Raw genomic sequence first — 15,192 nt, 5'->3', positions numbered from 1 at the left:
TAACAAGACTCCCTTCATCCTTACTTAAGAGCTCTGACTCTAGTTGTTGATAAGAAACAACGGCATAAGGTGCTCGGTATCTCTTGTCAATATCTTTTAAAATTATCTGCTTCTAACACAAACTTTATTTAGTTCTTAAACATGTTTGAAACATAAAACACACTTTATTGCCTGGCAGTGTACCATATTACCAAGCAACCTGTTTCCTTATTAGATTTTATTACAAGCGTGGGATGATCGACATCAGTCAGTAGTTATTAAAATTCTAAACAACATCTTTCATAAATGGACGCTTGTCGTAAGTGTACATTTTATCTGGTACAGTAATTGGTCGTTCCATTTACGTTTAAATTACTTAGCGAACGTGCACTCACAAAAACAGACATATTAACTAAATATAAGTCGTTGAACTTTTATATGTGGGTCAAAGTTAAATATAGTAACGAAGACGGCTCCTTGTAAATTTTCACTCATCCATTCGGCTTGATTCGGATCCTTTCGGCTCCACGAGTACCGAGGCCGAACTAGCACACGGTTGGCTGGTTCAATGTTACACCTGTCAATCTTAACAATTCTACATTCAAATCGGAATAATAATAATTTATTTTACATTCGTTTAATAATCAACCTTCAGATGACGACTATAGAAATGATTATGCATTGTTGACACACAAAGAACAGGTTTTTTTATTGACAAACATAGTTTTATTGTATTTTAATTCTGTATTTATTCCGTAGACTCGGATAATAGTTTATGATAAACGGTAAAATGGCTGTTTTCTAAGCAATAAGCGCACTATTCCTTATCTATACTCAAAGGAATTATTTTTTAAGGAAAATGGCGGACGGATGCTAAATAGTGTAAATGAAACTATTGTTGGACTCATGACTTGTATACGTAGTACACGTTCTATTTGGTTTGTAAGTCTGTTCGAAATATTTAAAGATGGATTTAAAATAAATTTGTTTATGTTTATTCGTTAGTTTAAGTTGTTATTCGATTGTAATAATGTGGGTTTTATAATTTTGTTATTAAAGTGCAGGCATCCTTATTCGCTTATCAACATCAAAACGTGTTTTTTATTCGGATTGAGAAATTTAATTATGGAATGATGAACATTTACAGCAGCTTCGTACATACACTATTTTCATGGTTTAAAAAATATTCAAAAATATAACAATTCAATTTCAATTGAATTGTTATATTTTTGAATATTTTTTCAAAACAACAGTGAATTTTAAATAATAAATCGTGATTAAAGACGGCTCAAATTTGTAGACACTAGAAGCAAGCTGTAGTGACCTACCATGATCTTTAAAAGTAGGTCTTAAATTTGTGGAAACGAGGTTTACTGTATGACTTAGATTGAGAGAACAGAAGCATCAATGTAAATGTATAAAATAATGTTTTATTTTTAACGTATTTTGGTACTGCGTATGAAGGATCGAAAATAAACTATGTGAACTCTATTTTACCGTAACCGTGCGGTCAATTATGTTACTAACGCAGTATCATACCAAATGTGTAGTTAACTGACTGACCTCGTTACCGTTCACTGGATTTTTCTCATCAATTCTCCAGTTAACACGAAAACTGTTTCGATTAAATTACCTAAACTGGGTTAAATTGAATTTTAGGTAGTAGTGAACTACGTTATAATTTAGATGTCATTCTGTATCTGTTTGATATATTTAGTGTTATACTTTGCTCTGATTTATAACATAACAATCGGAATAATGATATAATTAAAAGATTGTGTATATATTATTTATTATTTTCTAGGTTATGTACTAACTTCATCACACTAATTAAATCTCACAAAATTTAAATCAATTTATTTTAATAATATGTATATTCCTTCATCAAATCTATTGATGCACATATTGATTTCTAAAAGCCAAAAACGTCTGTCCCGCGTCTTCCATCACACGTCGTCAGCCTTTTGACAGTTTTCTTTTTTTTTACCAGCCAAGGTATTTATTTGTAACAATCGTTTTTTTTTAATTGTTCCAGGGAGAGACGGGAGCCAAGTCCCACAGTAGTCTTACTTCATAATGGTAAGCTAGTGTTAAAAAATAATTAAGTAACAATTTTAGTGCATTTTTTAAGTGTAACTGCACTGACTATTTTAAGTCATTTAGAGAAATTCTAATAAATTTGTGAGGATACAAGATCAGTCTTTTATGTGTATTATAATTTTATAAACACATCTATTATTATCGTTGCAGTCAATGCGTCTCATAATAATATAATACTCATAATACATTCGCATTGAATGACGTCACAAAGCGACCCATTTCTCATTGTCGCGTCGACATCTGGACATAACAGCTGATGCACTCGCACAATAAAGAATTGAAGGCTTTACGTATTATATATGTAGCTATAACTAAATATCATGATGAATAAGTTGCATTTACGCATATTTAAAATATAAGCCCGTTATTCGCGAAATCATGGTCATGTTCAATAATATCTGCACTCTGCACTCCAAAAGCTGAAATCGCCAAGGTTTCAATTAGGCGTCGCAATAAATACTTCTTCACTTTGTCCAATATAAAAAAAATCACATTCCTTTATCTAATATTGATCGATAATAAAACTTTTGAGGAGTTAGCTAAATTGCAGTTAAAGAAAAAATTGTGAAGTGATTTATTCATGAGGAGAAAGTTTTAAAATGGATGCTCTTTCATGCAAAAACGACTGAACGGTTTGGGATAAAATTTGGCAATTGTCTTTCGAGATAAGAAGGCTTTGAAGAGTCGAGAGCCATTTTTAAAGGCGTTAACCAAAAGAGGTAAAAAGCGTAACGGTGGGGCATCTTATACATTGATTTCAAATGTTAGGAAGTGTATGTGACGTTGGGTGAGGAATTGAAGACGTATTTACTTGCTATATTGTATTCTGTTACAATAATTTAGAGGTCATTATAGAGGGGAACATAAGGAAGAGAGCTACATAAAATAAGTCACGAAATACATGACACAGGGCGCTAATATGAAACCTCATTCGTTCTGTTATTCCTGGGAACGAGGCCCTTACTATCGACCTAGCGTTACCCACAAGTCTCTTCTATACCATGTCCCAAATCCCAACGTTGGGCTCGTAATAACCTCCATTATGTTATGTTGAATACAACTGGCTACACAGCACGCGCCGGTGAAAGTATCTTGATGACACTTTCCATCCACACTGACGTAACGATATGAAGGTAAAACGCAAGCTTATGTAATGTTTAAAGGTCCAAGTATTTGGTTCGTTTTATTGATACTCTAGACCAAAGATAGTTTTCTGCTAAGGGTAATAATGATGAGGGAAAATAGAAAGGAATGCTTACTATCCCATTGATTTTCTACAAACATCTCCATACTTTTTAAAAGAAAAATGCCACGTGTACGTGACACACGTACTGTTTTAATTGAGAAAAATTATGGCGGGAAATTCCTGTTAAACGAAATGGTGACTTCCAAAAACTATGACACCTCAATATAACATTTTTGTGTTTATTTCAGTTGTTTTCGCAAAATCGTTTAAGCGCCTCTATACCAAAAAAAAAAACAACGTCTCATTAATAATATTTTCTGCTTAGCATAAGCAAGACTATAATATTCATTTGTTTTCGATGCATCTTTATTTTTTATTTTATTTTTTAAATGTCATGAGCGAAAGTCATTGACCTTCGAGAACCGACTGGAAGGTACTGTTAAATAGGGGTCACTCAGGTCAGCCTTTTGTCTTTATGGCTACAAGTATATGCAGGGTTCCGCGTTTTGCATAATTACTTTCTCCTGGAAGTAACTATTGATGTATGTATGGACTTTGACCTTTTCTTAATAACAAATTACTGTATTTTTATAATAACTATCGTGAGACTGATTCATTATTAAATGATTTAACGGTTTACTCACGCGTATTTATCGGGGTAGCCGACTCGCGATCCCGCCGCGTCTGCTCATGATTAAGGACTCCGGTTGGGTCCGAAACTAGTCGGGCTACCCCGATAAATACGCGTGAGTAAACCGTTAAATCATTTAATAACAAATTACTGCTTTATAAATCTATAGTAATGTTATAAAGGGTTAATGAGGTTGTGGAGGTTATGTCAGGACCCATGGAACTGTTTTTGGAAAATCTTTAACCAATAGAAAGCCACTTTATTCGTGTGCATCTGATATCTAGGGAGTTGACCATTATTAACTAACCCCAAAAACTACTGCTCCATGAAGTAAGTACGGATCAAGTTGTAAAATATTATATTAAATAGTGTTAATGCTTAGTATTATTGTTTCTAAATCCGTTATTTTTATACGTGTAGCAAGCTATTGATGCAACAAGGATATAAGAGAAAGTGTTCGTCTATTTATAAATGGCTTTCGAATAGCGACCAAAATTAACTGTTATATCATTTAGCGATAATTTGTTAATTTATATTATGTCTGTTTAAAGTTTTTTTACGATCTTTGTTTTTGTAATAATTTGGATATGGATTGTGTTTTTTCGATAATGATTTGTGTACTGTAGATTATATAAAATAGTCTTAATGGATTCGCGATGAAATTAGTATTACAAAAATAGGTACCAGTTTTGTCCCGGTAAAAAACTAAATGCCTTATATTGTAGCGGCTTGCATGAGAATAGGCAATAATACCTCTTCGTTTATTATAAAAACACAGGCGTCTTTTAGAGCGATAACAATAGATTGACTGTATAGAGCAGAGTTAGTTGTGTCACCTGTGGAGGCGGGCTTCCTCCCCCCCCCCCCACAGAACCTTCCCTCACTTCACATCTGGTTTGAAATCAACATTTGTAAGACCCTCAAACATTGATTCCCAAGTTCAATGGTGCTCTTTGTGTAAAACATTAAGGATTCGATAAGGATACAATTTTTTTTTTAAATGCCGGTTACCCAAAGAGATAATTGCGTTCTTTACATCCTTGTCACTCCTAAATCGTTGTTTTTTATTCTGATTGTTGGTATCTGACAAATATCGCGTCTATAATAATTATGTGGTCAAGCCATTAGTCATAATCAGTAGATTCGACTACGGATTTAATTCCAGTCTTTTAAAAACCGCAGATTATACAAAGTTCATATTTAATCACTGCACGGATTCTCGCGTGGTTGGGGTCACCACTCTAAACCAGCTTTGCGCGATGTGTCGCAAGTTTGATCCTCACGTAGAACAAGTGTTTGTGTGATCCACGAATTCATGTCTTGAATCTGGTATGTTTAATGCATATGCCTTGGATTTTTGGGAAACCCCTTGGGATGCAAGGATTTCATTAATTAGTGTGGTAGTCATTTAAAGAAGAACCCAGTGAATTGTTCGAACTGCAATTACGATAGCAAAATTCACTGGTACGATATATTATAAAACCAGTTCCCTTGATACGGAACCTATTGGTATTCTAGAGACGTTGAGTGATCGACGACTCCTCAAGGCCGACCGATGTACCGCCTTATTGGTGTTAGTACATGCAGTTCTTTGGAGTGATATACGATGATTTACCCTTAAGAACTATTGGAATGAGATGAGAAGTTTCTTTCCGTTTTTTCTAGTCGTAGGGTGATGTGTTTTCTTATTTTTTTCCGTGGTGAATGGCGGACGATTTGGGTTGCTGTCTGTAGAAAGAGTTATTTTGTGGTGTTCCAAAAAAACTATTTGTAAACCTATTTTAATTTCGTAAAATAGACTATCCAATAGGAAAAGGTGTCGATTCGAGCCTTTAGTTCTTAACATTAGTGAGGTTAGAGAACTAATAGATAAAAAATAAACTGAAAATCGTTGAAGTCACTCGGGATCAGAGTTTAGTTACCTCGTTCATGGTCTTAAGCCTGGACCCACCTTCGTATCGAAATTCCGTACACCCTCTTCCACTCGTGAAAGTAGTCCATGAGGACTTTATCCTTGATTCTTTAAGCCTCCACAAGTGACACCTGGTCATAAATGTTAATTAAGCATATTAAACAAATTGTCACATGATAAATAACGACAGACGATAAATTTGGCAACTTGGCAAATATTCGTGCTTCATAATATGAATCACAAATGCTATACTCCTAACGAGATAAAACTACGTTATTTAATGTTAGTAGAAGACACCTTCGTAAACGTCGTAAAATAATCGTTAAACTATATTATAATATTAATTATAATTGTTGTACCTAACTATTTTATTAGTACCTGAGCTCAAGTTTTTTAATGACTTGATTATATTGTTTTTGTAAAGTATAAGGAAATTCTGAATATATTCATGATTTGGATTTATTCTAGAATGAGCCTACGATAAACAGCTTATATTCGGCATAATTATACCTATTATATTTATCTCCAGAACACATTTTTTTTGCATGTTTTGCACAATGTTTAAATATAATTACTAATTCCAATTATTTATTGATAATGATATTATATAAGAATCAATTGAATCCCTAGGACGTCAGTGACAAACGCAAACCAAGTCCTAGATATTTTTTGTCTCCCTCCCCGTTCCACCGCCCAAATACCTCAGGAGCAGGACCTTGCGAACCTTCGAAGAACCTGAGAAATATGATGGTTAATTGTGGTTCTTAACCAGGGTTTTTGTAAAAGGGTCGTTTGAAACGGAATTGATTCCTGAGCAATATGATCGCTGGGATGAACCTGGTCAATTTGAAATCGTAAATAGGTAGAGCTAATTTCGCTAGATATGTGATATTATATTTTTTTCTGCACCCCTGGCACATTTTAGGTTTATAATTATGTCTCTGTTTAATATACAGCTAAACAAGTGAAACTGAAACCGCGAGTAACTAATGCATGAAGTTTTACATATAATAATAGGCTACATGTATATTGTAGATGTATGTTTAAGTCGGGTAGTACCGCTCGAATTAACTGAAATTCACCTCCCTGACGTTCGCAAAGGTTAATTATTACAGTACAGTTGCGGTCAAAATGCGTAGGCGGGATCCAATCATAAGGAAATGTCATGTATTGCTATACATTTTGTTGGTGTTTTTGATTGATTTTATACTGCAGAACACTATAGAAAAAGTATTAGTAATGTGAGTACAAGTAGATTTATCATAAAATTTTACAAAATTATGATATTTTAACACGAAAAGATTTAGAAATCAGAATGTAGGTATTACAATAAGCTGGTAACATAAGTTCGAGAATTTTTGTACATTTTACTAGGTCTTTGTCCTCTCAAAGTTTCTTAATCGTTAAATACACAATGAGTATTTTTTTCGATGTAGGATTGGAATTTTTGTTTATTATTTCAAAATGTTTCATTCATATTTAGAGATATTTTGTAAAGTCCTTATAATCTTGAAAAAAAATCTCGAGTAAAGGTCATTTCATTATATTTCATTATTTTGCGCATATCTGTACTTTACATTAAGTTAGTAACAATATTAAAAACCGAAGCAAATTCGGTTAATTTATAACACAATAGAATTGATATGCATCAATTATTATTAATGTTATCGGATAATGACCTTGGTGACCTTGATGACGCTCCTTTTTCAAAAAATAAAAAATATTTAGTAGTATTTTTTTAATTTTAAATATTCATGTTTTCATGCCATGCGATTCATGTGCTTGTAGCTCTTTTATTACTATATTTTTATGGTTCCAAGTTGCTGTAAAAGAACTATTATCATTTAATTATTTTAACCTGAAAATTACACAAGATACGAAAAATCAATCCAAGTTTTCAATTTCCCTCTTTTTTCACGTTGGTTGGTTGCTATGCGTCCATATTGTTCCTATTTTTATTCAAACCAAATATTTCAAATTCAGATATTTAACTTTATAATTAACACTAAAACGTAATGAATTTTGGTCGAGGTATTAACAAGAATGTTTCCTTAAATACACAGTGCGACAACACATACCTACGTTTAGTATTCGCGATATATGCGTGGATGACGTCACAACGGCAAATCAATTCAGATCTTAGGTACACACGATATCGCTTCACCGTCGTCTTGTAACTTACGAGGCAGGGGAGTGCAGAAGAATCATTAGTAGCGGCCTTTGAATTTCTTTTATTATTTCCAAATAAATTTAAATTGTGATTGTTTGTAGCAACTCTTCGGTTTATGTGTTCTGGGTAACAAATGTAAGAAAGTCGCGTTATGAATATTCACCGATTATTTCAATGTCTAAAGTTCTTAAACCTCCCAAAATCATAAAGCATGTTTTATACCAATGGTCCTGTAAAACTGTCAAAATCTGCACCCAGAAACTGCGATGATTTTTGCTGAAAAGGCAAGATGCTATTTCAGTAAAGAAACTAAAGATACTTGTTTATTTACAATGTATGCAATTTAAGAGTTCACAAACACCACATTAAATCAGCAGTATAAAAGGACCAGAATAAGAATAAAGGTGTTGCTTATTAAATATCTTAAAAAAAAAAACAAATCGATTGGTACTTCTGTTCGTTTCCTCCGAAGATAGACAAGTTGGTACCAAATATTTGCACGTTGGCTGGCACGAAGCTGTTTGTTTTGCTGTCGGTACTGCCCACGCGTCGTCGCGGTCGGTACCTTGTATTGGGTTTCATGGCAATGGGCTTCGGATTTGGTTTTATATGGCCGCTTTATGTCTGGCGCCTTCTTCGTTCGTTCTGCTGACTGAAATATAGCCTTGTTATCAGAATTGGGCCAGATTTCTTTTTTTGAAGACGACGAAATTAGGTTGAAAGGCCGTTGCCCTGTTTGGGGATTATACTAAATAGCTTTCCGCCCGCGGCTTCGCTCGCGTCGATGTCGGTTATATTTCCAAGAGAACTCTTCAAAAGTCCGGGATAAAAACCTCTCTATCCTATGTTCTTTCTCAAGGTCAACTCTATCTCTGTACCAAATTTCATTAAAATCAGTTCAGTGGTTTAGACGTGAAAGCGTAACAGACACACAGAGTTACTTTCGCATGTATAATATTAGTAGGGATAGGGAATATAGGGCTAGATACTGGTGTAAATATAAAAAGGAAGGTAAGTCTGTCTATTTGTCTTTTACGCTTTCGAGGCTAAGCTTAGCTGTTAACCCAAAACTAGCGCCAAATCGTGCAGGGGTTAGAGAGAGAGTTAGAGGCTTAGAGCAAGGCTTGTTAGACAGGACAGCTAGCGATTCTAATAACACTCGATCGCGTCTTGGTTTCGTTCGATATTGACATTTCAAGACCGAATCAAAATCAAAAGTACTATAAAACCAGTTTCGGGAGTTACCTAGCGTGATCATGGTGATATTATCTCGCTTGCTCGACTCAAGATAGTCTCACGCGCAATTGAAAGCGTCCCGGATCCTTAAAAGTAGGTTTTATGTAGTTTACCAATAGAACTAGAACCGTGAATATTTGTCAAATAACACCAAGTCGTCGAGCCCAAGTTTGTTTACCCGATTCCGTGTGTATTTAGCAATACTCGTGATTCGATACTTTCTGTGGATTATACGAAGGTTTACGTGTTTTTAAAACTATGTAGGTATATTAAATTAAATACTCGCACCACTAACGCGTAAAGTAACGGAATGAATGCTTGTTAAGTTGTACTTATACTTTCAAGCGGTAACTAGGGCCGGACGGTTATTCTGCAAGTATTGACATTTACCTAGACAAGTAATCAAAAGTCAGTACAAAAATGTTTCCTTTATTTAATCTTAATAGGCTTTAGAATAGGCATTGCTCTGTTCGTCGTCGTTCTCTAGTGGTTAGTATGCCGATACCGGAGGTCGTCGGTTAGATGATGAGCATGTTGATTTGTTCTGTTTCAACATGAACTTTTGATCATTGTTCTTGTTATAATCATTTACAGAGGGCCACCACCATTTAAAGTGATATTATAGTAAAGTGTAGAAGACAAATGCAGCTATTTGCAGTTTAGTGCTCTATCACGCTTACACATTTGTAATACTTATTATAATAATAATTTATGATTCGGCGGTACGCCGTCACAATATCAAATCTAATAGGAATCTTTTATATGTACTTCTTACCAAGTCTTTCACTGCGTCCTTTTTCCTTGAAACTATGCAATTTATACAAATACTAGCTGACCCAGCAAACGTTGTTCTGCCGTTTTTTTTCTAGTTGTATGTATCTTTAATGACACATTATAAAAAAAATAAAAACAAATAATTTCGTCCAAAAAATAAAATATATTTTTTTAGTGTGAGCAACCCTTATCACTTAGGGGTATGAAAAATAGATGTTGTTCTATTCTCAGACCTACCCAATATGTATACAAAATTTCATAAAAATCTGTCGAACCATTTCGGAGGAGTACGGTAACTAACATCGTGACACGGGAATTTTATATATTAGATATATGATACATTCTAGTAATGATGTTAAATGTGTCACAAGACGAAATGTATAGTAACAGCATTGGCATACAATCATCTTATTCATATATAAAGTGAGTTATAACGAGAATTATTTACAAACACGCAAAACTTTGCTTCCTCATACCGAAGCGTTGGCGACCAAGTTTGTTTGTTGATCGCCCACCACCCACCTATTTATAACTAGACCAAATCACAAGAACTTCGGAACGTCTCACAGAATTTCGCCAAAAGTTCACGTTTGTTTTGTTTGTTTATACTCAGTAGTCGTGGGATTCTTGTTAATTATAATAAAAATGAATACATATTTCGCTTGGTCACGGCATCACGCCTGTACGGCTGGACCGATTTCGCCAATTCGTTTTGTTGTTGTATTTGTTATAGTCAAAAGAAGGTCTTATGAAAGAAAAAATAATGAAAACTTGCATGGAAAAACACAAAAATTAAGAATACTTAACCACCACATTAAGTAATCCTGACTTTTGTTACGAAAGTGATTTATTTTAATAATATTAAGGCACCGGGAACAGGACCTACGTATTCCCGCGGGTGAAACTGCGGGTCACAGCTAGTTGATATTCTAGTTGTTGGTTTACTTTACAGGTATATTTGTAAACTAACAAAACAAGACTGCAAATTTGTTTATTTCGCTATCGCCAACAATTCTTATCGTTTTAAATTCACTTTTAATGGGTTAGCGACGTTCTTCAATGTCTGTTTATCTCCACCTTCCACTTGAAAATGATAAAGACAGCACCTAAAACAACGTCATGTTTAGTGTCGATCTTGAATACGGCTGTTATTATTATAAATACTTGCTGTTCTTTGCTCTGTATCGGACGCTACATTTATGCCTATGGCAATCACATATAACATGAATTTCTATTGGTAAACAATTTTTAAAACCGTTTTAGTAAATTCAGAGATTACCTACCCTCTCTTTTTGTTATACAGCGCACTCACCATGGCAACACTCACTCACAACTCCTTGATAGAGGAAGCGCGTAGTGTAAGACTCCTACTGACTAAATCAGAGGACCTACCCAGTGAGGCGAGAGGTTACCTCTTGCCACGGCACTTTTTTAACTTTATCTTTTAATAATATGCCGAATTATCTTGTTGCGATGATGTTAGTTAAAGTCCTCCAAAACGGCTTGACCCAATCTCTTCTAATTACGGTGTGTATTGGCCAGTATTGGGTAGTTCCGAGAATCGAATAACTATTTTTATCCCTCATTTGTATTCGTATGTAATGTGGCTTCACCAGATATTCCGTAGAAATATTTTTTATGTCAAAACAACTTTTGCTGCGGCAGTAAGTCTTTTCATGAAATAGTACGAATTATGAAACATGAACTTTGATATTACGATTCCAAATGGGATTAACCGAATTGCATCTAAGTGGGAGGAGGATAGCTGCTGTAAAGGTCACTTGTCCTTATACACGTGCCTGCAAAACACATTCCCAGTTTCCAGGGGTCACACGTGTAGGCGGAAAGGGGTTCTACATAATCAATGTTCAGGCTGTAACTGTTGGCTATATTGTCTCCTGAAATAGCTAATAGATTTTTAACTGAATCCTGTTGTTTTGGTTGGTTGCGTTGTGAGTGTTGATGTATGTAAGTTTGTTGTTTTATCGAGCTGGAACAGCTATGCCAATTTTTGATTAATTTTAGTATGTAGTTAGCTTTGGTTTAGTCGACGACTACATTTTAGGAGTGATGTTTAGCTACAAGCCACATCCACCCGGGTCGAACCGGGAAAAAAACTTTTCTTATACAAATATAATATATTTTCAATAGCTTTAAAATTACTTTCTGCGGTTACGAATAAATATGTCTATACATTTTTATATCTAACATGAAGTATTTATTAGGTTATTAGATTAATGTTTTCGTTTGTTGCAACTTTTATGGTTCTAAAATAAATCTTTTGAATTGCAATATGCAGTCAAAACGAATTTATATGCAAATCAGTGACAAGTAATCTCTATAATTTTAAAATTATTTTAATGAGTCTGATTTAGGAGTAATATAGATAACTGTTCGAGTGAAAAAGGTTATTCGAAGATTCTTTTACATTTTATTGTTTCTTTTTTAATTAAGGTTTTATGAAGTTGCCCTAGAAAAATGAAAGAAGATATTTGATTATAGACAAGTGTCCTCTACGCCGTAGTTAATAAATATAAAAAGATGTTATTTAAATTGCTTCCTAACAACAAAACAACAAGTCTTTAAAAATAAATCGTATGTAGAAAAATAAACTTAGAATACGTAAAATGAGTCAGCGTGATCTAAATCTAGACCGTAGGTGTTGCGAGCTCATGGCGTCACGCTGAAACGTCATGCGCCCCGGGCCGGTGTGCATTATTGATTGCTACCGTTGTATATTACACGTATGACACTATATATGTAGGTAGTGCCAAGGAAGATACGGCGTATCGTCGAATAACACTAGGACTGGTATAAAAAATTGTATAGCAGGACAACGGATAGCAGTAATAGTAATGACATGTTTTTCGTGATGCTTGGCATTTGGGCCTAACTCAATAGAGTATTTCACAAAAAAATCTGTTCAGTCCGTCCGACAAATTTCCTAAAAATATGTCATGAGTATTTTTCGTTTATCTCGTAAACGTAAAATGAAGGGGTACAGTGATTTGAAATCTCGTGTGACGTCACTTACTAGTAGGCTTTAACTAGCAAGGTATGTTACTAGCACCTACCACCATACATTTTATCATCTTAAGTACTGTAATCTTCCTTACTTTATGATGTTGATAAAATTAAAAATACTTATTCAATATTTGTTGGCAATCTTTATGACGGAGTAAAGTAAACAGAATTATATTACTAGATTTAATCTAATATCCTGTTGCCGATGTCTTTTCTCGGCTATAGCGTATTTCTTTTACTTCTCTTGAAGTGGAGGGAAGCAGAAAATAGTTTTTCCTACGCCTTTTATTAAATTTCGCGCCAGGTTCCAAGACAGTCAATCGTACTCTTGGGATACGTTAACTTGAGTGCTGGGTGTTTTTCTTTAATAATTGTAATCATTGTTGATCCTCGTTTACAGCAGTTGTCAGTTGTGAGCTGAGAGTTATTTGTGGCGACTTGTCCGAAAATAAGAGACGCGTGGAGGAGTTAGACCCTTGTGGGGAGAGTGTGTTAGTTTTCCATATCTTTGATTCTTAAGTATTAATCGTTCAAAAACATAAATTACAAAATGCTTATTTTTTATTATAGAAATTGTTAAGTAGGTACCCAAGTTCCTTTGGGTAAATAACTAATAACTCCGGTACTTTTTATTTTATGACAAAAATCTGGACTAAATCGAAATAATAGATATGTAGGCTATGTATGGAAAAAACAAAAAAGCTCATTTGCGGAAAAAATAATTGTCTACTATAATCCATAAATTTTCGCGCTATGGATACATTATTTATGATTAGGCAAAACATAATAACCTTAATTCTGAAAGCCATTTTTTTGCCGAAAATTTTCTATGGTCTCATAGAAAACAGTTCGCCGAATTTCCATGTCCTACTTAAAAGTACATTGTTATTGTGTACCGGTAAAAGTAATGCTTAATTAGCAGACAATTACCGTCCGGTATAGGTAATGTGCTAGACAATAGATGGCGATACCAACGGGGTCACTTTCTAATGGATTGAACTGTCCTGATTGTGAATATAAACAACTATGCATGACGGTAGAACGACAACAATAAGGTAGAAGGTACAAGGATTTAAAAATATTTAAATTAAAAAAGCTTTCGAATGTTTTTTTTTGTGTCTTTAAAAACAGAGCATTCCGACTCCAAATGCTAGTAGGCCGCGTCAGCTCATGATTAAGGACTCCAGTTCAGTCCGAAACTATTCGGGCAATCCCGATAAATAAGCTTCAGTTAACCGGTTCATCATTTTATAAAAAGTCTGGTGAAGTCGAAGCCTGCCCTCAAACGGTTGCGTGTATTCAGATGCCTATATCTTCTTTAAGTTTTCTTTGTGAGGAAACTATAGCAGTTGTGGAAGTAAGACGCCGTTCTTAGTCTTGTAGTGAGCTGTCTCATTTCTAGATCTACATCGGCGTCAGATAGTTTATTTATTGAGGAAAGCTATAGGTATATACCATCATGATATGTATGATTACTAGGAGCAGAGCAGTGATGGGTTACTAAAGCATTATTCAAATCATGATTGAAATCTTACAAACCACGCTGATAAAGTCGCGTGCAATAGCTAGTTATTGATAAACATTTCACTTTCAATATACCTTAAACTTACCATTTATTCACTGGATTAATAAATAAAAAACCGCATTAATGAGAAAAATACTGTTAATATGAACGTGTTGATGTAAAGTCACTTTGTTTCTCATGATCGAGTGGTTAATTGATGTTGTCACAGATTCTGAGTGACGGTAATGGTCTATTGTTTACGAAATTAACTGTTGAGTGTCGGCTTACTGGGTGCAATAACTAAGTATTTTTCTCGTGATAACTAGGCAATGCTGTGCAAGACTTTGTTTTAACAATTTTTTAAATGATCTTTATTTTTCCTTTTTGCCATGATTAGATTATGGTGTGCTTTTACGGATTTAGTGTTTACGTTGGTATTATTGGGATGGCAAATGATATTGCAGTATAAACTCAGGTAGATTTTGAAGACGTTTGACTCTTTTAGGTTTCCTCGCATTGGAGTAAAAATAAGTTGGATATTTTAGGTTCCCACACTTAAAGGGTAAAAATGAAACCTCATTACTAATGCTCCGCTGTCTGTCCCACTGTCACAACGAGGCAGTATCTCACGAACCGTGATGAACATAATGTACGCATTTGTATACGCATTATGGTA

The 15,192-nt window shown here is 34.5% G+C and overlaps 1 protein-coding gene across 1 annotated transcript in view; it reads left to right on the top strand.

Annotated features, from left to right (window-relative positions):
• LOC113498089 overlaps positions 1-15,192 on the top strand; it is an 87,053-nt gene that overhangs the window by 7,866 nt on the left and 63,995 nt on the right. The window contains exon 2 of the mRNA XM_026878004.1: positions 2,015-2,058. The gene's annotated coding sequence lies outside the window, so the exon portion shown is untranslated. The remainder of the gene's footprint in view (positions 1-2,014; positions 2,059-15,192) is intronic.

This window comes from Trichoplusia ni, chromosome 10 (genome assembly GCF_003590095.1).
Source record: "Trichoplusia ni isolate ovarian cell line Hi5 chromosome 10, tn1, whole genome shotgun sequence".
Lineage (NCBI taxonomy): Eukaryota > Metazoa > Arthropoda > Insecta > Lepidoptera > Noctuidae > Trichoplusia > Trichoplusia ni.
Note: the sequence above shows the minus strand (reverse complement) of the source record. Positions and strands in the feature narration are given on the sequence as shown.